The sequence below is a fragment of the Thalassophryne amazonica genome, chromosome 11, assembly GCF_902500255.1.
Source record: "Thalassophryne amazonica chromosome 11, fThaAma1.1, whole genome shotgun sequence".
In the NCBI taxonomy this organism is placed as follows: Eukaryota; Metazoa; Chordata; class Actinopteri; order Batrachoidiformes; family Batrachoididae; genus Thalassophryne; species Thalassophryne amazonica.
Window position 1 is genome coordinate 103,558,708 of NC_047113.1, and position 26,888 is coordinate 103,585,595.

At 41.7% G+C, this 26,888-nt stretch overlaps 2 long non-coding RNA genes across 2 annotated transcripts; one reads left to right on the plus strand and one right to left on the minus strand.

Moving 5' to 3' along the window:
- The first annotated feature begins 368 nt into the window (after nucleotides 1-368).
- On the plus strand, nucleotides 369-22,954 carry LOC117519641. Its single transcript, XR_004563385.1, has 4 exons — nucleotides 369-389; nucleotides 849-852; nucleotides 14,895-14,902; nucleotides 22,839-22,954. It is a non-coding gene; the product is annotated as an uncharacterized LOC117519641 (long non-coding RNA).
- On the minus strand, nucleotides 10,204-24,819 carry LOC117519639. Its single transcript, XR_004563383.1, has 3 exons — nucleotides 24,461-24,819; nucleotides 22,836-22,958; nucleotides 10,204-10,214 (listed from the first exon to the last, which is right to left on the minus strand). It is a non-coding gene; the product is annotated as an uncharacterized LOC117519639 (long non-coding RNA).
- Between the last annotated feature and the right edge of the window lie 2,069 nt (nucleotides 24,820-26,888).

A 26,888-nucleotide genomic window follows, 5' to 3' on the forward strand; every position in this document is an offset into this window, starting at 1 on the left:
GGCTCCTCTTCTTTGGAACCAGCTCCCAATTCGGATCAGGGAGACAGACACCCTCTCTACTTTTAAGATTAGGCTTAAAACTTTCCTTTTTGCTAAAGCTTATAGTTAGGGCTGGATCAGGTGACCCTGAACCATCCCTTAGTTATGCTGCTATAGACTTAGACTGCTGGGGGGTTCCCATGATGCACTGAGTGTTTCTTTCTCTTTTTGCTCTGTATGCACCACTCTGCATTTAATCATTAGTGATTGATCTCTGCTCCCCTCCACAGCATGTCTTTTTCCTGGTTCTCTCCCTCAGCCCCAACCAGTCCCAGCAGAAGACTGCCCCTCCCTGAGCCTGGTTCTGCTGGAGGTTTCTTCCTGTTAAAAGGGAGTTTTTCCTTCCCACTGTTGCCAAGTGCTTGCTCACAGGGGGTCATTTTGACCGTTGGGGTTTTTCCGTAATTATTGTATGGCCTTGCCTTACAATATAAGGCGCCTTGGGGCAACTGTTTGTAGTGATTTGGCGCTATATAAATAAAATTGATTTGATTTGATAAAGCCTCATGCACGTGCACATCAGCTGTTTCGACCACACACAGCTGAGCATTCGCTTGCTCCAGCCTCACGCTCGCACAGCGCTGCGTCCATCTGTTAAGTGCTCACACACTGACAGCTCACAGTGTGGCTCTGTGACGCACTGCCCGCAGCGCATGTGACCGGGATGTTACATACATGTCGAACATATTATTACAAATATGTTACCTACCTGAGATGCTTTGACTCACACTGTGTGTTTTTGAGTGTTTTTGGTGTGATTGCGCAACGTTCACGTCTGGTGCCACAGACTTTGCGCATTACTATACGAGGTCTGTTAGAAAAGTATCCAACCTTTTTTTTTTTTGCAAAAACCTGATGGATTTGAATCACGTGTGCTTGCATGAGCCAACCTTGAACCTTCTTGGTTCTACTGGTGGTTGGCTCTCACTGCGGTATTGTATCACTTCCTGTTCCGGAGCACAGCGGTGTTTTTCTGTATCTGTTAGCTGTTTAATCTGCGCAGTTAGATTGATCTAGTTATCTAGATTACGATTTGTTTCCCTAGTGTAATCTTTACGTGCCTTAACTAAAGCACTCCCTCTGCTGAATCACCTCTAAATTATTTACACATTATTCACTTTGCGTGTTTTTAGGAATCCGCTAGCTTAGCGTAGCTACTAGCTCTTAGCCGATTTAGCATGGCGGCTTCTCCTGTCTCTCCCGCACTTTTCTGCTCTGGGTGTGAAATGTTTAGTTATTCCTTGGCCTCCTTTAGCAGTAACGGTACTTGTAATAAGTGTAGCTTATTCGTAGCTTTGGAGGCCAGGCTGGGCGAATTGGAGACTCGGCTCCGCACCGTGGAAAATTCTACAGCTAGCCAGGCCCCTGTAGTCGGTGCGGACCAAGGTAGCTTAGCCGCCGTTAGTTACCCCCTGGCAGATCCCGAGCAGCCGGGAAAGCAGGCCGACTGGGTGACTGTGAGGAGGAAGCATAGCCCTAAACAGAAGCCCCGTGTACACCGCCAACCCGTTCACATCTCTAACCGTTTTTCCCCACTCGACGACACACCCGCCAAAGATCAAACTCTGGTTATTGGCGACTCTGTTTTGCGAAATGTGAAGTTAGCGACACCAGCAACCATAGTCAATTGTCTTCCGGGGGCCAGAGCAGGCGACATTGAAGGAAATTTGAAACTGCTGGCTAAGGCTAAGCGTAAATTTGGTAAGATTGTAATTCACGTCGGCAGTAATGACACCCGGTTACGCCAATCGGAGGTCACTAAAATTAACATTAAATCGGTGTGTAACTTTGCAAAAACAATGTCGGACTCTGTAGTTTTCTCTGGGCCCCTCCCCAATCAGACCAGGAGTGACATGTTTAGCCGCATGTTCTCCTTGAATTGCTGGCTGACTGAGTGGTGTCCTGTTGGGTATTTTCTCCTCCAAACATTCTTAAAACCTTGATAAGACAAACAGAGTCAAGAAACACCAGTGAGACAGAAAGTCAAATTAATCTCGCGCGGAGTGCAGTCAGGCTGTACACCAAAGCTACACTAAAGTCTGGCCTGCGCTCCTGCTCTTTTATTTAGGACTTCCCTACATACATGGGCGGTACAGCTCCTAAGGGGAGGAGTGATAGCGCGTGAGCTGTTGCCGCAGAACCGCTGATTGCACAATACATTCAGGACTTTCAGAACCTTTTTAATCTTGGGCTCGATTAAGATGTGTTTAAGACATCTAACGATTAATCACACTTCTTCTGACACAAGGACTAATGTATCATAATCACACTGTGGTTGGAACATTCAATTCTCTATTCTTTATCTCACTGCTCCGCTTATGGCTGCATTCTGCCTGGGTCATCTTCACATGTCCTGAAAAAGAGCTTAGCGTGCACACAGAGATACCACAACTTGCAGAAGCACATCATGTCACATATCTTAAGTAACCTTCACCCATCACATCAGTACAGTACACTTTATCAGAGCAGAGAGAACTACATTCTACCAGAGCAGAGAACACAAAACATGCATGATAAAATAAAACAGTGTATCTACAGAATAACTCCAACATTCCCCTCTGTTTATCATGCATTCCAACAGTATTACAGCTTCACCTAAAAGTAAACAATTGTTACTAAGCAACCACTTCTTATTCAGATTTTCAGCTGCAATTTTCAGGCACCACAGACTTTAGGTGCGTCAACAAGTCCTTGGCTAAAATGGGAATGGCTTTTACTGGGAGGAGTAGGGACACTAAAGCACAGTAGCCTGACACATTCCTAGGCAATCTGTCAAAAATTCTATTATCTCCACACCACCACCACACGCCACTTCGGCTGACTGGTATAAATGAACCGTTTATCTGTATTATTCGACTACACCACTTGTCTTACTACATTTTCAGCTAAAGCTTCATAGGCTAAGAGTGTGTTAACTCATCACGTCAACAGTTCAAGCTTGAACTGGAGTTGTGAGCTTTTCAATATCATCATAATTCTCAGTACAGTCATTATAGTTTTCTCCACTAAGGTCTGACTGTTTCAATGCTTGATATCTTGGCATAGTTTGTTGGAAGGCCAGATTACACTGTACAAATGTATTTGACACCATTTTGCCAACCATTGTTTTGATATAAGGGATCACACAACACATGCAAAGTCCAATCAGAATTAGGACTATAATAACTGGTGTCACCATTTTCAATAGTAACTGCCAACATGGTCCTGAAGTCAACCAGGACCAGGGATTCCACCGGTTCACGGCTAGGGTGTCTTTATGCATTGCATCACGAAGTTTATTCAGCTCTTCCAATGCGTCCTGCATATCCACTGAATGAATGGAGTCTGGGATGAAAGTACAGCATGTTGTGTTCAGCAGAACACAAACTCCTCCCTGTGAACCAGTAAGCAAGTCTAAAACCATGCGATTTTGCATCACCATGGTACGTAAAGCATCTATTTCAGTGTTTTGAGCTGCTACTATTTTTTCAGTTACATTCATGAACAGACCCAATCGATAATTCAGAGTTTCAATCATTAATGAATTTTTTCCCACTCCTATCCAGGGGAACAATGAATGTGCTATTTTATCTCCTACAGACCACAATTTTTGGTCCTTTGGTACATCCGAGCCCCACATGTGATCATGTGGTAACACATCTGGGTATATCAATCTCCTCCGTCTGGTGCTGCCATTCTTCTCTGTGGAGGTCCTTGGCACTACCACATATGTATGGTCAGTCACCTGGGTAGGTGCACACACACCACCCCAATTTGGTGGGAGACTCATGTACAGTCTGGAACCACAAAGCCAATAGATGTCATCATACACCGGAGTACCATTTACAGGTGGTAGCAAAAACTTACTAACATAAGCACATGATTCATCCGTTCCCCATGGACAGGAGCCTGTATAATTACATCCCCGTCCAATGTGATGAAGATAAGTACCATCCACATATTATGTTTGGTTAGGCTTAAATTATTTGATAAAACATACGTTTGGGTACACAGACGTTTCTTAATTTTACCTACAGTTTTATTCCCTGTCCCGTAAAAGCAAATTGGGAATGGCCGTTGTGATGACAATTTAACGTGATGATATTTTTGCATTTCCCTTCAGTCTAGTCAATGGAGCAGCACTTGGGCACGCTTGTACGTCCTCTGTTGAAATCCCTATCATATAAGTGGTTGCACTGAGGCAAGTGGTGTTACATCTTATCAGATTTGCTGAGAACTGCTGCCCCCGAAATACAGTTTGATTATGCATCCGTATGATAAGACATTCTGTCACCCTAGCAGGGTACGGTTTAGCCGTCAGAGCTGGGTGTGTTGAGGATATAGGTATTTGCGAACAAACATAACAATTAGTAACGTAATTCCATAGCCAATAAATGAACATATCTGTACCACATATTAGTATGGTATATATGAGGGTGTCCATCTGTCTCATTCACATTATGAATAAACCTCTTCTGACGTTGCTTGCGTTGTTCTCTGGCTCGGTCCACAGTGAGCTGCAATTCTTGGGTCAACCACCAGGCCAGGAATCCGAGGAGTACGAAACACACTAAGATCACAACGCAACTGGCTGCCCTACCAACAGTCCGGCAGCGGCGGTGCTGAGCACGCCGCTCCGGGGTCTGCTGTAGTTCAGTCATGATTGCTAGGATACAGTGTTGTTAACCAACCTCACCTAATAGTGCAAGGATCTCCCTGCTTCACTGGCATTGAGACAATCTATTACTAATTAAATAGACTCCCTTTGTAGCCAGACTTCCCCTTACACTGTGGAGGCAGCCAACACACGCTGTATCTTACAGTGATGTATCCACGTTGATCTCTCCGCTATCTTTACTGCAGTTGGTGTTGTTAACAGCACTTGGTATGGACCTTCCCAACGAGGACTGGACCAGTTCTTCCTCTTAATCACTCTGATGAACACCCAGTCTCCTGGCTGGACTACTGGAAGGCCATCCTGTGGAAGATCAAAATTATTCGGCAGTAAATGTGTTTAAGTTATCTCTTCTGTGTTAATGTCTTTTTCATAAAATTTGCTAATGTTTGTTCCTCATCTGCTGTTTTAGTATCCATGTCAAAATTGGTAGATGATATGGTCGTCCATAAAGTATCTCAAATGGTGTTAACCCTGATGGTGTTGGTGTTATTCTCATATACAATTTTACTAGGTCCAAACATTCAATCCAGGTTCGTTTTGTCTCTTCTATACATTTCCTTAATCTTATTTTTATTGTGCCCTTTGTCCTTTCCACTAATCCTGCACTGTGTGGGTGGTAAGCACAATGATGTTTTAACTTAATTTTCATGTGTTCTGCTACTCTTTGTACAACTTCATTTACAAAATGTGTTCCATTATCACTGTACAATGTCTCTGGTATTCCATAATACTAGACTGTATTGATAAGGTCCACATCGATTTAGTTCAATAAAGTCCATATGGACAATTTGAAAAGGATACTGTGGTTTTGGGAATTGCCCTCTCCGGGGTCTTATACTTCCCTGTGGGTTGTGTTTCAATCAGGTAACACAGGCTTTACAAAATTTTTTTTTGAGTATAAATTAAATTCATAGGTAGTAAAGTATTGGTCTACCATATATACCATCCCCCCTGTCGACACACCCATATGTCGCAATTGCAGCTGCTTGAATAAGCTTTTGGGTAGGATGGGTTTGTTATGTATACAATAAAGTCCTTTGGGGTTTGGGGTTGCCCCATTTTTCAACCACAAATGTCGTTCCTGCGCTGGTGCCTGTTTTTGCATATCCAATAAAAGGTCAGAATCTATTAATGGTTCATTGTCTGTCTGGCAGGCGATAAGAATGTATCCAAACGTTTGGAATAATAGCCAACTGGTTTATTTTTATTACCATGTTGTTGTAGCAAGACTGCACACATGAATCCCCGTTTTGTGTCCACCATGAGAGTGAATGGCTTGGCATAATTGGGCAGAGATAATACTGTGGAACTCACAAGTTCTTGTTTAAGAGCTGTAAACTGTTCTTCAGCTTCTTTATTCCACTGTATTTTGTCAGTCATATCCATTGGTATAGAGTGTATTAAATCCTGCAATTTCTGCACCATCTCTGCATAACATGGAATCCAGGCTCTGCAATAATTACAGATACCTAGAAAAGTCATCATTTCCTTTTTCTGCTTCAGGTTTTAACGGATATTGTTTGATCCGTGGTCTCCAATCAGATCGTGGCTTAATTTTGACTGGCGGAATATTTTTCAACAGTCCTACATCTGTGGGTGCTTTCACCCAGAGATGAGGAGGCAGTTTGGCCAATAAAGTCTCATCTTCCTGTGTCAACAACACAGATGTTGTTAAATTTCAATCATCCAGATCTACTTCATGTATCACCGGTGTCGTTCAAGCACTTACAAACTTGTATTTCCGATACAAGCCTGTGGATGGACTGAAATCCCACACCGACATTGCATCTGCTTCATGCCAATCAGTTGCTTCCTCAGCTATCTTAACAATTCCTCCAAGGTCCTTCCAGGACTGAGTGTCTGCCCTTATCAGTGAAATATGCGGCACAGCCTCAGGTTTTCCTCTGTACCATTTGTCTGCACTTTGGGTCAGCACTACACTACACACAGAGGTGGTTTTTCTGTCTGTGTATAGGTGTGCTACTGTCTGTAATTCTGATGGAATTTTCAGAAATCCTGCTCCATACCTTTCATCCTTTCATGGAGTGAATAGTATAGTTATGTGTAGATCTTTAGGTGACATCATTACTACATGTTCTCTGTTTTCACAGGTCATCAGACCTTCCTCCAATAATTGTTCAGTTTGTCTCAATTCCGACAGATCCAAAGAGCGCTGCCAGGCCTGGGCCAAATTTGTATATACAGTAGCGGGCTGCCTTTTTTGTTTTCAGATTTCTTTCTGCGTGTATGGCGTGGTCTACATACTCTTGTAACCCAGCTGTTGGGAACGTTATCATGTGTTTGTCTACCCATGCTTGGATATCTGATCTGGAGTTGGCATGGAGTGCATTTTTCAATTGTTGTTCATACACGCTATCATTTTTCAGTGGTAGAAGACCACTGTGCACTTTAAAAACTTTTTCCATTTGATGTCGATAGTCTTCGAATGGTTCATCATCTTTCTGTTTTGTGCGATTTATTTCTGTGTAATTTGACTTCTGCTGGTATTTCTGCTTAATTCTCAGCAATAGTGCGGCCAATCGATCTTCCAATTCCTGACTATCATGGTCTGCCTCTGCAGGATCCCAATCTCCTTTTACATCAGCCCAATCCTTTGTCACAGTTGCCATTATGACTTGTTGAACTTCATCCCCTCTAAGATTGTAGGATTTAACCAAAGCGGTTACGTCAATAATGTACTGGGCTACATCTTCTTGTGGGGGAGTTACACCTTCCACAGTTCCATCTAGGTGATACGACTTTCTAATGTTTTCTATGTCTTGCATGAATCCCTCAATGTCAACATGAGGTGATGGTATCATGTCAACTGCTGCTTTGATATCATCAGCATTCCATGTTCGATATACGAGCATGGTTGATCCGTGCCCTGGAGTTCCTGCACGAGGATTTGGTACTTCTATCAAAGGATAGGTACCTTCCTGGTCACTGTGTTCCTCCATGGGAGGAGCTGTAGGCACTTTTGTTTGACTGCGTGTTTGTGGCTTTTCTTGTTTTTCACTTTTTACTTAGGTCGCACCGCCATATCATACTGCGGTGGCGGCACATCATCATCCTCTGGTAGAGGAGGGTACAAATGCGTTGTTGCCGGCGGTCCAGCCGTCGGTGGTTTCTGAGGTTGTTCAGGTTCTCTGTGCTGAATTATCACATCTTCTTCTGCCTTACCTACAGCTTTCTTTTTCCTTGCTTTCTCTAATCGTCGCTTCTCTGCTCCCTTCCGTCTGTTCTCTGCTTCCTCCTCCCAAAATGCCACTAAATCTGCCCCTACTTTCTGCATCTTTTTCTCATCACCTTTATGTTCCTGTTCTAACTCCTTCTTTAGCTTCTGTATGCTGATCAGGTTCAGTCGTCCGTCAAAGTCATGTTTATTTATCCAGGTCTCCAATTTCTTTGTTGCTTTTGGATTTTTTGCTTCCATAAATTTCCAGTCGTCAGTTGATAAATTTTCCTTATTTTTAGACGTCTTACCCCCCATTTTTATTATCCCTTGTTATAATTTGGACTTCAGACGGGGGCACACCTAGGGTGTTCTAAATCTGAAGTTTTCACACTTTCTTTGGACGTGACAATTAATTTGCCATCGTGTGGTTGATTCCTTTCACCTCCCCGTAGGAAGCGGAATCACTTGCCTCCGCATCCACACACGGTTGTCACTAACGTTGTCCAAAGTATTACACTTTCACACAGTTATTCTATTTACACTTACACAAAACACTATTTACACATAGAAACACCTTTAATAACCGTACGCGTATTCTTAGGCCAGGGGAGCTCGCCCTCCCATGAAATTTAACTAATGTCCTGCATTAGGGGACTCCGCCGTCCCTGCTAGATTTAACTGCCTTTTTACAGTGCACGTATTTCTACCCGGGATTTCCTTTACGTATTAAAACAGAGGAGTCCGTACCCTCCTTCCGGAATTTAACTACGTGCGCTCCTCGCAACCGTAGAGGAGTCCGCCCTCCTCGCGGATTTTAACTGCTTTACATTAACAGACGATTCCACGCCATCGCTTACGGAGTTTAACTGTTTTATGTGATCTGATCACCACTCACTCAGTACTGTTACAAAGAAATTCTACTCACTGACTCGACCTCCTGTCTGTCTTCTTCGGGAAAATCTCGTCAACCAGACGATGCCAACGGTGGTCGACAATTGCAGACACGATCAATCGATCGGACCTTGGCCAAGGATATACGTCTGGACTTGGCGACCCCCGCCGGACACCTCGGGTATTGTTGAGATCCCGGACGTAGCCCCCAGTCAATGTTGGGTATTTTCTCCTCCAAACATTCTTAAAACCTTGATAAGACAAACAGAGTCAAGAAACACCAGTGAGACAGAAAGTCAAATTAATCTCGCGCGGAGTGCAGTCAGGCTGTACACCAAAGCTACACTAAAGTCTGGCCTGCGCTCCTGCTCTTTTATTTAGGACTTCCCTACATACATGGGCGGTACAGCTCCTAAGGGGAGGAGTGATAGCGCGTGAGCTGTTGCCGCAGAACCGCTGATTGCACAATACATTCAGGACTTTCAGAACCTTTTTAATCTTGCGCTCGATTAAGATGTGTTTAAGACATCTAACAATTAATCACACTTCTTCTGACACAAGGACTAATGTATCATAATCACACTGTGGTTGGAACATTCAATTCTCTATTCTTTATCTCACTGCTCTCCGCTTATGGCTGCATTCTGCCTGGGTCATCTTCACATGTCCTGAAAAAGAGCTTAGCGTGCACACAGAGATACCACAACTTGCAGAAGCACGTCATGTCACATATCTTAAGTAACCTTCACCCATCACATCAGTACAGTACACTTTATCAGAGCAGAGAGAACTACATTCTACCAGAGCAGAGAACACAAAACATGCATGATAAAATAAAACAGTGTATCTACAGAATAACTCCAACATGTCCAAAAAATGAGGTGGGCTTCATAGATAATTGGCAAAGCTTCTGGGGAAAACCTGGTCTTGTTAGGAGAGACGGCATCCATCCCACTTTGGATGGAGTAGCTCTCATTTCTAGAAATCTGGCCATTTTCTTAAATCCTCCAAACCGTGACTATCCAGGGTTGGGACCAGGAAGCAGAGTTGTAGTCTTACACACCTCTCTGCAGCTTCTCTCCCCCTGCCATCCCCTCATTACCCCCATCCCCGTAGAGACGGTGCCTGCTCCCAGACTACCAATAATCAGCAAAAATCTATTTAAGCATAAAAATTCAAAAAGAAAAAAATATATAGCACCTTCAACTGCACCACAGACTAAAACAGTTAATGTGGTCTATTAAACATTAGGTCTCTCTCTTCTAAGTCCCTGTTGGTAAATGATATAATAATTGATCAACATATTGATTTATTCTGCCTTACAGAAACCTGGTTACAGCAGGATGAATATGTTAGTTTAAATGAGTCAACACCCCCGAGTCACACTAACTGTCAGAATGGTCGTAGCACGGGCCGAGGCGGAGGATTAGCAGCAATCTTCCATTCCAGCTTATTAATTAATCAAAACCCAGACAGAGCTTTAATTCATTTGAAAGCTTGACTCTTAGTCTTGTCCATCCAAATTGGAAGGTCCCAAAAACCAGTTTTATTTGTTATTATCTATCGTCCACCTGGTCATTACTGTGAGTTTCTCTGTGAATTTTCAGACCTTTTGTCTGACTTAGTGCTTAGCTCAGATAAGATAATTATAGTGGGCGATTTTAACATCCACACAGATGCTGAGAATGACAGCCTCAACACTGCATTTAATCTATTATTAGACTCTATTGTCTTTGCTCAAAAAGTAAATGAGTCCACCCACCACTTTAATCATATCTTAGATCTTGTTCTGACTTATGGTATGGAAATAGAAGACTTAACAGTATTCCCTGAAAACTCCCTTCTGTCTGATCATTTCTTAATAACATTTACATTTACTCTGATGGACTACCCAGCAGTGGGGAATAAGTTTCATTACACTAGAAGTCCTTTCAGAAAGCGCTGTAACTAGGTTTAAGGATATGATTCCTTCTTTATGTTCTCTAATGCCATATACCAACACAGTGCAGAGTAGCTACCTAAACTCTGTAAGTGAGATAGAGTATCTCGTCAATAGTTTTACATACTCATTGAAGACAACTTTGGATGCTGTAGCTCCTCTAAAAGAGAGAGCTTTAAATCAGAAGTGCCTGACTCCGTGGTATAACTCACAAACTCGTAGCTTAAAGCAGATAACCCGTAAGTTGGAGAGGAAATGGCGTCTCACTAATTTTAGAAGATCTTCACTTAGCCTGGAAAAAGAGTCTGTTGCTCTATAACAAAGCCCTCCGTAAAGCTAGGACATCTTTCTACTCATCACTAATTGAAGAAAATAAGAACAACCCCAGGTTTCTTTTCAGCACTGTAGCCAGGCTGACAAAGAGTCAGAGCTCTATTGAACTGAGTATTCCATTAACTTTAACTAGTAATGACTTCATGACTTTCTTTGCTAACAAAATTTTAACTATTAGAGAAAAAATTACTCATAACCATCCCAAAGACGTATCGTTATCTTTGGCTGCTTTCAGTGATGCCGGTATTTGGTTAGACTGTTTCTCTCCGATTGTTCTGTCTGAGTTATTTTCATTAGTTACTTCATCCAAACCATCAACATGTTTATTAGACCCCATTCCTACCAGGCTGCTCAAGGAAGCCCTACCATTATTTAATGCTTCGATCTTAAATATGATCAATCTATCTTTGTTAGTTGGCTATGTACCACAGGCTTTTAAGGTGGCAGTAATTAAACCATTACTTAAAAGCCATCACTTGACCCAGCTATCTTAGCTAATTATAGGCCAATCTCCAACCTTCCTTTCTCTCAAAAATTCTTGAAAGGGTAGTTGTAAAACAGCTAACTGATCATCTGCAGAGGAATTGTCTATTTGAAGAGTTTCAGTCAGGTTTTAGAATTCATCATAGTACAGAAACAGCATTAGTGAAGGTTACAAATGATCTTCTTATGGCCTCGGACAGTGGACTCATCTCTGTGCTTGTTCTGTTAGACCTCAGTGCTGCTTTTGATACTGCTGACCATAAAATGTTATTACAGAGATTAGAGCATGCCATAGGTATTAAAGGCACTGCGCTGCGGTGGTTTGAATCATATTTGTCTAATAGATTACAATTTGTTCATGTAAATGGGGAATCTTCTTCACAGACTAAAGTTAATTATGGAGTTCCACAAGGTTCTGTGCTAGGACCAATTTTATTCACTTTATACATGCTTCCCTTAGGTAGTATTATTAGACGGCATTGCTTAAATTTTCATTGTTACGCAGATGATACCCAGCTTTATCTATCCATGAAGCCAGAGGACACACACCAATTAGCTAAACTGCAGGATTGTCTTACAGACATAAAGACATGGATGACCTCTAATTTCCTGCTTTTAAACTCAGATAAAACTGAAGTTATTGTACTTGGCCCCACAAATCTTAGAAACATGGTGTCTAACCAGATCCTTACTCTGGATGGCATTACCCTGACCTCTAGTAATACTGTGAGAAATCCTGGAGTCATTTTTGATCAGGATATGTCATTCAAAGCGCATATTAAACAAATATGTAGGACTGCTTTTTTGCATTTACGCAATATCTCTAAAATCAGAAAGGTCTTGTCTCAGAGTGATGCTGAAAAACTAATTCATGCATGATCGATCTCTGCTCCCCTCCACAGCATGTCTTTTTCCTGGTTCTCTCCCTCAGCCCCAACCAGTCCCAGCAGAAGACTGCCCCTCCCTGAGCCTGGTTCTGCTGGAGGTTTCTTCCTGTTAAAAGGGAGTTTTTCCTTCCCACTGTAGCCAAGTGCTTGCTCACAGGGGGTCGTTTTGATCGTTGGGGTTTTACATAATTATTGTATGGCCTTGCCTTACAATATAAAGTGCCTTGGGGCAACTGTTTGTTGTGATTTGGCGCTATATAAAAAAATTGATTGATTGATTGATTGATTGCGCATGCGTGAACTTTTTCTCTCCTGTCGACTGCGTCAGTTGCTGGCAAGCAGCCTTTGTGTGAAGACGTATGTAGTGCTCTCGGTGGATTTTCATTGCAAGGAAAATGACGGAACGACTGGAGCAGCGCTACTGCATCAAATTTTGCCAGAAACTGGGCGATAGCCAGGTGGAAACCATTCGGAAGATTCAGACGGCTTTCGGTGGCTTTTCAGTCGTGTGACTATCCGAGAAATTGTGGAAGAGGTGGGCATCATTTTTCGGAGTCCAGCATGTCCTGTGAGACTTCAACACAGAGGTGCTTTTGCTCCGACGTTAGCAGCTTCGCCACAAATTTCACCACCACTCTTTTCATGGCCAAATCTTCTGTCACAGTGGAATGTGCCAAAAAAGTGCTGATGTCCACCTCTTCTGCATTTTCTCGGACACACGTCTTCACAGAAAGGCTGCTTGCCAGCACCTGACGCAATCGACAGGCGTGAAAAAGTTCACGCATGTGCACGAAGGTTCAAGGTTGGCTCATGCAAGCACAAGTGATTCAAATCCATCAGGTTTTTGCAAAAAATAAAATGTCCGATACTTTTCTAACAGACCTCATATTTCCTTTGTGCACCCAGAATTGGGATGCACTGGTGTGGAGTCTGGCTCATCCTGCTACAACCTGGACATCCTGGCAGCAGTTGACTTCCCTGTCCATGGCACATTTCTCTGAAATGTGATCAGACTGTTTCTAATGCTGTTTTGATGCTGTGACAATATTTAGAACACAGTCAGAATGCAGTTAGAGTCCACCTTGACTGCCGTTCGATTATATTTCCACCTCGACATTTGGGTGCATAAGCTTAACATTTGGACTGGTCACATGACTGTGTCTGATTGTTTGGAATGCACCTTAACTAATCCCGAATGTGAGTTTAATTACCATCTGGGTGGCATTCACGCTCATTTGGCCTCTAGTGTCACAGGGGTATATATTAAGAAAACTTTCCACTAAGTTCAAAGTAATCCATCTTAATATTCAACATTTTAATGCCAATTCTGAAATTGTTCATGCCTGTTTTCTTGGGTTACAAGAAAATTACATTCATTTTAATGCCATATGCCAACAAGAATCTTGGTTGGACAGTCATGCAAGAACATATATCGGTCGCAAGATACTAGAATAATAGTTTGACTATCTCAGCATTCTTGCCACAGTTTATCAACTTACTTACTAAAGCCCTTGTCACACATAGCAAGAATGTGCCAAAAGCATGCCCGATATATTGCCATAATCCGATGCAGTTGGGAGGAAAAGAGGCGTGGCCAACTATGTCAGAATGCAGACAGACTGCCTCGTCCACACCTGTCAGATTGCATCCAGAGCGTATGTAGATGACACAGACTTGTGTCAGATGGCCATAAAAGGCACTGCAGAGTGTCCGACCTCCAAATTTCTGGATGGCAAACACAGGACGGGAGCGCTGTGTTCCTCCCTTTGAGCAGGACCTGTAGTGGACATCAAAGAACAACCAACATATGGACCGGACTCACGCTATATGTGTCCATCCGTGCGCTCACCCAATCCCATTCAATCACAACTTCGCTTGTCCTCTTTTCCCCAGGCTCATTGACCTCACGTGCGTGTGTGTGAGTAAAACTGGTGATACGGCTGGACTGAAAGGTGCAGGACACACAGGTCGTGCACAATACACAGGAACTGAAAAATATCGCAGGAGTCTGGTTCACTGGGCTCTTTTGTGTGGATAGAATTAATTATTTTACCAAAAATAAAACAAAAGCCATGCTCCTGCCACAAGCAACTGCTGAGTTTGAAACAACAAAAAAGTCCTGTAATTTCCGACGGGCCATGAACGCAGCAGCATTCTGCACGGCATTCACATGGACTGACCAGTTTATTGCTCTAATGATATATTCAACCATCTTTACACTTATATCTATTACCCCTTTTGACATTTTTGTGTTATAAATCAATATGTATGGCTTTGTAACGTAATGCAATTGATACAGCAGCCAACATGGGAAACAAGTGGGTTTTTTTTAGGCCTGCTGGACACTCTTGCGATATTTTCAGCTCCTGCGCATTCTGCCCCTTTTCAGTCACCTCCCCCCACCACACAACTCTACATGGTGATTTGTGATTGGATTATCCCACGGGATTTATGTTTGGCGTTGTCGTTTGCAGCATTCCACCACAGGCTGTGTGGTCCTGGATCCTGGCACACAGCGCTGCGAAATGCTCCTGGAGGTGAGATTCATGTTTCATATGTTGTCATGGAGACACAGTTCCACTTCATATGTCCAACACAATTAAATGGGATCAAGCAATAATTTGTTAATTACAGCTAGGAGATCTTTTCAGCTCTGAGCCTCTGACATGAGGTGTGACAGCGTGTGCAACTGCCCGCCAGCCGACATGGTGTAGAAGATTTGAGGGGCACAATATTGCACATTATTATCACTTACTGAGGCGTTGCTGGGCCGGTAGCATAGATTTACATTTACGCTACCTGGCTATACTGCGGGCAGGTATCCCAATACCTGCCCACTGTGCATAAACTGATGATGTCATAGCACGCACAGCCCAAGAACTGTCTGCAGAGGAAAAGATGAAAAGGCAAGAAGTGTGTGTTGGTCCCATTATGGATATTATAGATGATTTTCCCATGGACAGTATGACAATGAACAGCAGCCAAAGCAGCCAGCTTGATGAGGATGCACTGGTGAATTTGGAGAGCAGTGCGGTACCAATCAACATGACAAAAGTTAAAGTGAACCAACTTTTTATGTACGTGTTTGATGGGTGTCATGCGTTTTGAAATAACATTAAAGATTGTTAATGTGATTCCACGTTTATCTCAATAAGTGATAATAATGCAAATAACATGCAGTTGTCATGTGGTATGCATTTTCTGAGTCCCTTCGTCCATGTCCAGTCACCCAAAATGACAGATATTCGCCCTTGTCTAACTCAGGTGAATATCTGTCATTTTGGGTGACGCAACGCGGTGTGATTCTGGCTATGTGTGGCGGGGGTATAAAGCACAGCCTCTCAAGCTTAAAGCTCTAGAGAGTCTTTAAAATTTCACAAAACCTGAGAAAATTTAGTTTCTAGGTGGGCGAAAGAAACAGAAACCACCTGAAAAACAGCAAAAAAAAAAAAAAAAATGAATTGGCGATCCCATGGAAATATACACCTGGAATGGACGCCACATGACTAGTGGCATGCACCACAGCAGACATTGTTAAGGGTGCAGTTATGGCACATGTTAAACACAAACGAAATGAGAGGAAAAAAGGCAGCCAGTACTTCGCCATCAATTGCAACAACTACAGAAACAAATTCTTGAAGCAACAGGGCATCTTCTTTTCACAAGTTGAGGTTTTTGTTGGTTTTCAGTCAGTTACAGCCACCAAGCTGTGGTAGCTACCACACGTGCCTGCAATGCAGCATCTATTTAACAAGCATCTATTTAACAGCAAAATTATCAGAAATCACTTGGCTTTAATCTATTAAAGGCTGAACTGTGTAAGTTAAATTATATATCTATATCTATATCTATATATATATATATCTATCTATATATATATATATATATATATATATATATATATATATATATATATATATATATATATATATATATATATATATATATAAAATCAAATCAATTTTATTTTTATAGCGCCAAATCACAACAAGCAGTTGCCCCAAGGCGCTTTATATATTGTAAGGCAAAGCCATACAATAATTACAGAAAAACCCCAACAGTCAAAACGACCCCCTGTGAGCAAGCACTTGGCGACAGTGGGAAGAAAAAACTCAGTTTTAACAGGAAGAAACCTCCAGCAGAACCAGGCTCAGGGAGGGGCAGTCTCCTGCTGGGACTGGTTGGGGCTGAGGGAGAGAACCAGGAAAAGACATGCTGTGGAAGGGAGCAGAGATCAATCACTAATGATTAAATGCAGAGTGGTGCATACAGAGCAAAAAGAGAAAGAAACACTCAGTGCATCATGGGAACCCCCCAGCAGTCTAAGTCTATAGCAGCATAACTAAGGGATGGTTCAGGGTCACCTGATCCAGCCCTAACTATAAGCTTTAGCAAAAAGGAAAGTTTTAAGCCTAATCTTAAAAGTAGAGAGGGTGTCTGTCTCCCTGATCCGAATTGGGAGCTGGTTCCAAAGAAGAGGAGCCTGAAAGCTGAAAGCTCTGCCTCCCATTCTACTCTTACAAACCCTAGGAACTACAAGTAAGCCTGCAGTCTGAGAGCGAAGCGCTCTATTGGGGTGATATGGTATTATGAGGTCCCTAAGATAAGATGGGACCTGATTATTCAAAACCTTATAAGTAAGAAGAAGAATTTTAAATTCTATTCTAGAATTAACAGGAAGCCGATGAAGAGAGGCCAATATGGGTGAGATATACTCTCGCCTTCTAGTCCCTGTCAGTACTCTAGCTGCAGCATTTTGAATTAACTGAAGGCTTTTCAGGGAACTTTTAGGACAACGTGATAATAATGAATTACAATAGTCCAGCCTAGAGGAAATAAATGCATGAATTAGTTTTTCAGCATCACTCTGAGACAAGACCTTTCTAATTTTAGAGATATTGCGCAAATGCAAAAAAGCAGTCCTACATATTTGTTTAATATGCGCATTGAATGACATATCCTGATCAAAAATGACTCCAAGATTTCTCACAGTATTACTAGAGGTCAGGGTAATGCCATCCAGAGTAAGGATCTGGTTAGACACCATGTTTCTAAGATTTGTGGGGCCAAGTACAATAACTTCAGTTTTATGTGAGTTTAAAAGCAGGAAATTAGAGGTCATCCATGTCTTTATGTCTGTAAGACAATCCTGCAGTTCAGCTAATTGGTGTGTGTCCTCTGGCTTCATGGATAGATAAAGCTGGGTATCATCTGTGTAACAATGAAAATTTACGCAATGCTGTCTAATAATACTGCCTAAGGGAAGCATGTATAAAGTGAATAAAATTGGTCCTAGCACAGAACCTTGTGGAACTCCATAATTAACCTTAGTCTGTGAAGACGTTTCCCCATTTACATGAACAAATTGTAATCTATTAGATAATATGATTCAAACCACCGCAGCGCAGTGCCCTTTAATACCTATGGCATGCTCTAATCTCTGTAATAAAATTTTATGGTCAACAGTATCAAAAGCAGCACTGAGGTCTAACAGAACAAGCACAGAGATGAGTCCACTGTCTGAGGCCATAAGAAGATCATTTGTAACCTTCACTAATGCTGTTTCTGTACCATGATGAATTCTAAAACCTGACTGAAACTCTTCAAATAGACCATTCCTCTGCAGATGATCAGTTAGCTGTTTTACAACTACCCTTTCAAGAATTTTTGAGAGAAAAGGAAGGTTGGAGATTGGCCTATAATTAGCTAAGATAGCTGGGTCAAGTGATGGCTTTTTAAATGGTTTAATTACTGCCACCTTAAAAGCCTGTGGTACATAGCCAACTAATAAAGATAGATTGATCATATTTAAGATCGAAGCATTAATTAATGGTAGGGCTTCCTTGAGCAGCCTGGTAGGAATGGGGTCTAATAGACATGTTGATGGTTTGGAGGAAATAACTAATGAAAATAACTCAGACAGAAGAATCAGAGAGAAAGAGTCTAACCAAATACCGGCATCACTGAAAGCAGCCAAAGAGAACGATATGTCTTTGGGATTGTTATAAGTAATTTTTTCCTCTAATATTTAAAATTTTATTAGCAAAGAAAGTCATGAAGTCATTACTAGTTAAAGTTAAAGGAATACTCGGCTCAATAGAGCTCTGACTCTTTGTCAGCCTGGCTACAGTGCTGAAAAGAAACCTGGGGTTGTTCTTATTTTCTTCAATTAGTGATGAGTAGTAAGATGTCCTAGCTTTACGGAGGGCTTTTTTTTATAGAGCAACAGACTCTTTTTCCAGGCTAAGTGAAGATCTTCTAAATTAGTGAGACGCCATTTCCTCTCCAACTTACGGGTTATCTGCTTTAAGCTGTGACTTTGTGAGTTATACCATGGAGTCAGGCACTTCTGATTTAAGGCTCTCTTTTTCAGAGGAGCTACAGCATCCAAAGTTGTCCTCAATGAGGATATAAAACTACTGACGAGATAATCTATCTCACTCACAGAGTTTAGGTAGCTACTCTGCACTGTGTTGGTATATGGCATTGGAGAACATAAAGAAGGAATCATATCCTTAAACCTAGTTACAGCGCTTTCTGAAAGACGTCTACTGTAATGAAACTTATTCCCCACTGCTGGGTAGTCCATCAGAGTAAATGTAAATGTTATTAAGAAATGATCAGACAGAAGGGGGGTTTCAGGGAATACTGTTAAGTCTTCAATTTCCATACCATAAGTCAGAACAAGATCTAAGGTATGATTAAAGTGGTGGGTGGACTCACTTACATTTTGAGCAAAGCCAATCGAGTCTAACAATATATTAAATGCAGTGCTGAGGCTGTCATTCTCAGCATCTGTGTGGATGTTAAAATCGCCCACTATAATTATCTTATCTGAGCCAAGCACTAAGCCAGACAAAAGGTCTGAAAATTCACAGAGCAGGTGGACCATAGATAACAACAAATAAAACTGGTTTTTGGGACTTCCAATTTGGATGGACAAGACTAAGAGTCAAGCTTTCAAATGAATTAAAGCTCTGTCTGGGTTTTTGATTAATTAATAAGCTGGAGTGGAAGATTGCTCTAATCCTCCGCCTCGGCCCGTGCTACGAGCGTTCTGGCAGTTAGTGTGACTCGGGGGTGTTGACTCTTTTAAACTAACATATTCATCCTGCTGTAACCAGATTTCTGTAAGGCAGAATAAATCAATACGTTGATCAATTATTATATCATTTACTAACAGGGACTTAGAAGAGAGAGATCTAATGTTTAATAGACCACATTTAACTGTTTTAGTCTGTGGTGCAGTTGAAGGTGCTATATTATTTTTTCTTTTTGAATTTTTATGCTTAAATAGATTTTTGCTGGTTATTGGTGGTCTGGGAGCAGGCACCTTCTCTACGGGGATGGGGTAATGAGGGGATGGCAGGGGAAGAGAAGCTGCAGAGAGGTGTGTAAGACTACAACTCTGCTTCCTGGTCCCATCCCTGGATAGTCACGGTTTGGAGGATTTAAGAAAATTGGCCAGATTTCTAGAAATGAGAGCTGCTCCATCCAAAGTGGGATGGATGCCGTCTCTCCTAACAAGACCAGGTTTTCCCCAGAAGCTTTGCCAATTATCTATGAAGCACACCTCATTTTTTTGACACCACTCAGACAGCCAGCAATTCAGGGAGAACATGCGGCTAAACATGTCACTCCCGGTCCAATTGGGGAGGGGCCCAGAGAAAACTACAGAGTCCGACATTGTTTTTGCAAAGTTACACACCGATTTAATGTTAATTTTAGTGACCTCCGATTGGCGTAACCGGGTCTCATTACTGCCAACGTGAATTACAATCTTAACAAATTTACGCTTAGCCTTAGCCAGCAGTTTCAAATTTCCTTCAATGTCACCTGCTCTGGCCCCTGGAAGACATTTAACTATGGTTGCTGGTGTCGCTAACTTCACATTTCTCAAAACAGAGTCGCCAATAACCAGAGTTTGTTCCTCGGTGGGTGTGTCGCCGAGTGGGGAAAAACGGTTAGAGATGTGAACGGGTTGGCGGTGTACACGGGGCTTCTGTTTAGGACTACGCTTCCTCCTCACAGTCACCCAGTTGGCCTGCTTTCCCAGCTGCTCGGGATCTGCTGGAGGGTAACTAACGGCGGCTAAGCTACCTTGGTCCGCACCGACTACAGGGGCCTGCTAGCTGTAGGATTTTCCAAGGTGCGGAGCTGAGTCTCCAATTCGCCCAGCCTGGCCTCCAAAGCTACGAATAAGCTACACTTATTACAAGTACCATTACTGCTAAATGAGGCCAAGGAATAACTAAACATTTCACACCCAGAGCAGAAAAGTGCGGGAGAGACAAGAGAAGCCGCCATGCTAAACCGGCTAAGAGCTAGTAGCTGCGCTAAGCTAGCGGATTCCTAAAAACACACAAAGTGAATAATGGTTAAATAATTTAGAGGTGATTCAGCAGAAGGAGTGCTTTAGTTAAGGCACGTGAAGATTACACTGTGAAACAAATCGTTATCTAGTTAACTAGATCAATCTAACTGCGCAGATTAAACAGCTAACAGATACAGCAAAACACCGCTGTGCTCCGGAACAGGAAGTGATACAATACCGCAGTGAGAGCCAACCACCAGTAGAGGCAGTAGAGATCCCCCCAGCTCAGTGAGCCTATATATATATATATATATATATATATATATATATATATATATATATATATATATATATATATATATATATATATATATATATATATATTCACTCAACAAAAATATAAATGCAACACTTTTGGTTTTGCTCCCATTTTGTATGAGATGAACTCAAAGATCTAAAACTTTTTCCACATACACAATATCACCATTTCCCTCAAATATTGTTCACAAACCAGTCGAAATCTGTGATAGTGGGCACTTCTCCTTTGGTGAGATAATCCATCCCACCTCACAGGTGTGCCATATCAAGATACTGAGTAGACACCATGATTAGTGCACAGGTGTGCCTTAGACTGCCCACAATAAAAGGCCACTCTGAAAGGTACAGTTTTATCACACAGCACAATGCCACAGATGTCGCAAGATTTGAGGGAGCGTGCAATTGGCATGCTGACAGCAGGAATGTCAACCAGATCTGTTGCTCGTGTATTGAATGTTCATTTCTCTACCATAAGCCGTCTCCAAAGGCGTTTCAGAGAATTTGGCAGTACATCCAACCAGCCTCACAACCACAGACCACATGTAACCACACCAGCCCAGGACCTCCACATCCAGCATGTTCACCTCCAAGATCGTCTGAGACCAGCCACTCGGACAGCTGCTGAAACAATCGGTTTGCATAACCAAAGAATTTCTGCACAAACTGTCAGAAACCGTCTCAGGGAAGCTCATCTGCATGCTCGTCATCCTCATTGGGGTCTTGACCTGACTCCAGTTCGTCGTCGTAACCGACTTGAGTGGGGAAATGCTCACATTCGCTGGCGTTTGGCACGTTGGAGAGGTGTTCTCTTCACGGATGATGCGAAGGAGATGTGTTGCACTGCATGAGGCAAATGGTGGTCACACCAGATACTGACTGGTATCCCCCCCCCCAATAAAACAAAACTGCACCTTTCAGAGTGGCCTTTTATTGTGGGCAGTCTAAGGCACACCTGTGCACTAATCATGGTGTCTAATCAGCATCTTGATATGGCACACCTGTGAGGTGGGATGGATTATCTCAGCGAAGGAGAAGTGCTCACTATCACAGATTTCGACTGGTTTGTGAACAATATTTGAGGGAAATGGTGATATTTTGTGTATGGGGAAAAAGTTTTAGATCTTTGAGTTCGTCTCATACAAAATGGGAGCAAAACCAAAAGTGTTGCGTTTATATTTTTGTTGAGTATATATATATATATATATATATATATATATATATATATATATATATATATATATATATATATATATATATATATGTCAGATTCATTTATTTGTACCAGGTTTCCTGACAAGAGCCAGGACAAGGCACTATACAAGCAGTGGGCTGAGAACTGCAGAAGGACTATAACCTCTAGTCAGCATGCCAGAGTCTGCAGCACACACTTTGAGCCTCAGTTCATCAACGCAACAATGCAACGAGTAGTGCTGAAGGAGGGTGCAGTGCCTGCCATCTTCAAGCTGCCAGATCAGTTGCAGGTAAAAACAAGCTGCAGTTCTAGAGGTGGTGAGATAGATCAGTGAGAAAAAGTAAGGGCAGTGAGTTTTACGTAGTAGGGGCAGTGAGGTAAATTAACAAGTCGCTGAATCATTCTGTTGCCAAATTGTATAATTTGTGTTTCATAATAGGTGGCAGGATGTCATCATTGTTGCAATCAACATTACATAGTATTAATTTGCTAATTTATTGTACCGGTTGTGCTAATTATCACTGTCTGGTGCTTAAATAATAGAAATAACATGATGTGCCTGTCTGCTACAGCACAAGTCTCCTGCTAAAAGGAAAAGGCGCACAAGCATATTGGCTCTAGAGCAGGGCTATTCAACTATATTTTTCCTGGGGCCAAATTTGTCAGAATACTATGATCTGTGGGCCGGACATTCACGTGACCTGTACTATTACTCTTGGCTGTATAACTGAGACAAATGCTACTACATTTCTTTTGCCCGTTTTATTTAACAGAACATCAAAGGTATATACTAATCAATCAATCAATCAATCAATTTTTTATATAGCGCCAAATCACAACAAACAGTTGCCCCAAGGCGCTTTATATTGTAAGGCAAAGCCATACAATAACACAATATACACTAATGAAGTTACTGACTGTGGGAAAGTGCAGCAGCCTGTCACATGTGAAAATGTCTAGTTTTTTTTTTTTTTTTTTTTATAAAAGCAGTCAGCTTTTCAACCACATCAGGCACTGTTTTATCCTCACCTGAAGACTCAGATTAAGATCATTCAAATGATGCATGATATCACTTATAAAGCACATTTCTGAGGCAAATTTCTCAAACAGCATTTTTGTCAGAAATGTTTCAGCCTTCTTGTGCTGCATTCACATAGAAGGTGACCATTTCCTCGCTCAGTTCACAGACTCTCTGAAGTGCATTGCCCCGGCTTAACCACCTGACACTGTGTAAAAGTACTGTAGGTCAGAGTGCTCAGCTGACATATCAACAAGTAGTCTGTGAAACAACCTGTGTTGAAGACTGGATGTTGCTCTGATAAAGTTCACTGCAGCAATCACAGAGTCCATGGTACTTTTCAACTCACCACTAAGCTGAGAACAGAGGACACTCTGGTGAACAAGACAGTGGACAGACTGTAGTTTTGGTGCAACAGCAGACAGTCGTGCAGACAGTCCTTTGACCCTTCCTGCGGTCGAGGGAACTCCATCTGTAACCAGCAGGTTAACACGCTCCAGGTCCAGTCCACTGTCTTTAAAAAAAGCAATAATCTTTTGGAAAATTATTTCCCCTGTTGTTTGTCCTTCCAGTGGAATTAGGCCCATCAGATCCTCCTTGAAACGGTCACCGTTGAAAAACCGCACATACAAACAAAGTTGTGCTGTATTGGAGCTGTCAGCTGACTCATCCACAGCCAGCGACATGAATTCAGCTTTCTTCAACTGACTTAGAAGAGTCTCGAAAATGTCTGTGGCTAAAACATCCAGTCGTCTTGCAGCTGTTGTATCTGACAGAGGGATTGACTTTATTGAAGACATTACCTGCTGTTTTAGCTTGTCGTCCGCTACCACCTCGTCGACGGCAGCTAATATACGTTCTTTCACTGTTTCGGAGTCAGTGAACGGCATTTTCTTTTTAGTAAGAACTTGCAACACGCAGGGATTCTGCTGTTGTCTTCTGTTGCAGAGTTCAGCTATGGGAGAAGATTGCAGTGCTTCGCTTGTAGTTCAGATTAAGTCCTTTTATTTTTGACAAGCATCAGAACCTGGTGGATATTCATTGTCAAAATGGGAGTGAGTCGTAATGAAGTGCCTCCGCACGTTATATTCGTTATTCACCGAGCAACAGTCAGAACACAGCAGGCACATAGGATTGCCTTCAGCATTTTCTAGGTGCACATATTCATCAGTCCAGTCATTATTAAATCTTCTATAGATAAAGTTGTCAACTTTACGTCTCCTCTCCTTTGAATGTGCCCTGTTGTCTTCTTCTTCTTCTTCATTCGAGTTTAGTAGCGGTTTGCAAACTAATACGGTGCATTGCCGCCACCAACTGTTCGAGTGCCCGCAATGCCCTCATGTGAGGTGGGTCTGTTTGGAAACAGTACTAACGTGCCGTAAAGGACTCATCGTGCCACAAAGCGCCACAAAGTGTCATAAAATGCAGAAAATTGGCGAATGCACTTTGTAGCAGCTTATAATCCGTGTATTTATTATTATTTTTGGGTAGATGAGCTGCGGGCCGGTCCAAACTTATTAAAGGGCCGGTTCTGGCCAGCGGGCCACCAGTTGAATAGCCCTGCTCTAGAGGTTGGTCCACAGTTGCCAAAGATTCCACCAGTAGCCATTATCACAAAGGTTAGTAGGCCTACTTGAAAATTTATATTTAAATATGACTGTGTTAAAAAGGGCTTAATAGGTGGCAATTTTTTAGAGTTGTTGAGTCCTATACAAAATTTCCATTTTTAATGAAAAATAAAGTTATCTATCTATCTATCTATCTATCTATCTATCTATCTATCTATCTATCTATCTATCTATCTATCTATCTATCTATCTATCTATCTATCTATCTATCTATCTATCTATCTATCCCCATTGTGCCACAGCATTATCTTGCATTGCTAAGAAGCAGCAAAACAGAAACTCCAAAATAAGAAAGCACAAATCAACACTTTTTGAAAACAACTCAAGAATGCAAAACACAGAGAAAAAAGCAAAGACAACGGGTCAAAATCTCATAAATGAAATCAAAGAACATAACCTTATAGACGTTGAACTGGAAGCTCGTCTGGAGTTGTACAAGGGTCTGTATGTTGTATGAAAAGTTGAAACACCATATCATTAAAATTAATAGTGAATAAAAATCACTGTAATAGTAAAGTTAAAATGGACTTTGACAGTACAAATATTTCTTATAAAATTTGTCTAAGTAAATTGTTTAATATAATAAATGTTAGTGATAGCCAGTTATCACCATTCTACATAGTAATCTAGTTGCCTTATCACAGTCAACAATGACCTAATGTGCTTGCTACATTTTGTTTTAACAGATATACCCTGTGAGCTGTTCAAGAAACCAACAAAGCGGTATACCCAAGAACAGCATAACTTTGCACTGACTCTCCACCTGTATTCTGCACAGGCATATACAACCCCTGGCAAACATTTTGGAAACACCTGCCTCGGAGGATGTTCATTCAGTTGTTTAATTTTGTAGAAAAAAAAAAAAAAACAGATCACAGACATGACACAAAACTAAAGTCATTTCAAATGGCAACTTTCTGGCTTTAAGAAACACTATAAGAAATCAGGAAAAAAACATTGTGTCAGTCAGTAAGGGTTACTTTTTTAGACCAAGCAGAGGGGACAAAAAAATGTGGAATCACTCAATTCTGAGGAAAAAATTATGGAATCATGAAAAACAAAAGAATGCTCCAACACATCACTAGTATTTTGTTACACCACCTCTGGCTTTTATAACAGCTTGCAGTCTCTGAGGCATGGACTTAATGAGTGACAAACAGTACTCTTCATCAATCTGGCTCCAACTTTCTCTGATTGCTGTTGCCACATCAGCTTTGCAGGTTGGAGCCTTGTCATGGACCATTTTCTTCAACTTCCACCAAAATTTTCAATTGGATTAAGATCCGGACTATTTGCAGGCCATGACATTGACCCTATGTGTCTTTTTGCAAGGAATGTTTTCACAGTTTTTGCTCTATGGCAAGATGCATTATCATCTTGAAAAATGATTTCATCATCCCCAAACATCCTTTCAATTGATGGGATAAGAAAAGTGTCCAAAATATCAACGCAGACTTGTGCATTTATTGATGATGTAATGACAGCCATCTCCCCAGTGCCTTTACGTGACATGCAGCCCCATATCATCAATGACTGTGGAAATTTACATGTTCTCTTCAGGCTGTCATCTTTATAAATCTCATTGGAACGGCACCAAACAAAGGTTCCAGCATCATCACCTTGCCCAATGCATATTCGAGATTCATCACTGAATATGACTTTCATCCAGTCATTCACAGTCCACGATTGCTTTTCCTTAGTCCATTGTAACCTTGTTTTTTTCTGTTTAGGTGTTAATGATGGCTTTCGTTTAGCTTTTCTGTATGTAAATCCCATTTCCTTTAGGCGGTTTCTTACAGTTCAGTCACAGACGTTGACTCCAGTTTCCTCCCATTCGTTCCTCATTTGTTTTGTTGTGCATTTTCGATTTTTGAGACATATTGCTTTAAGTTTTCTGTCTTGACGCTTTGATGTCTTCCTTGGTCTACCAGTATGTTTGCCTTTAACAACCTTCCCATGTTGTTTGTATTTGAACCAGAGTTTAGACACAGCTGACTGTGAACAACCAACA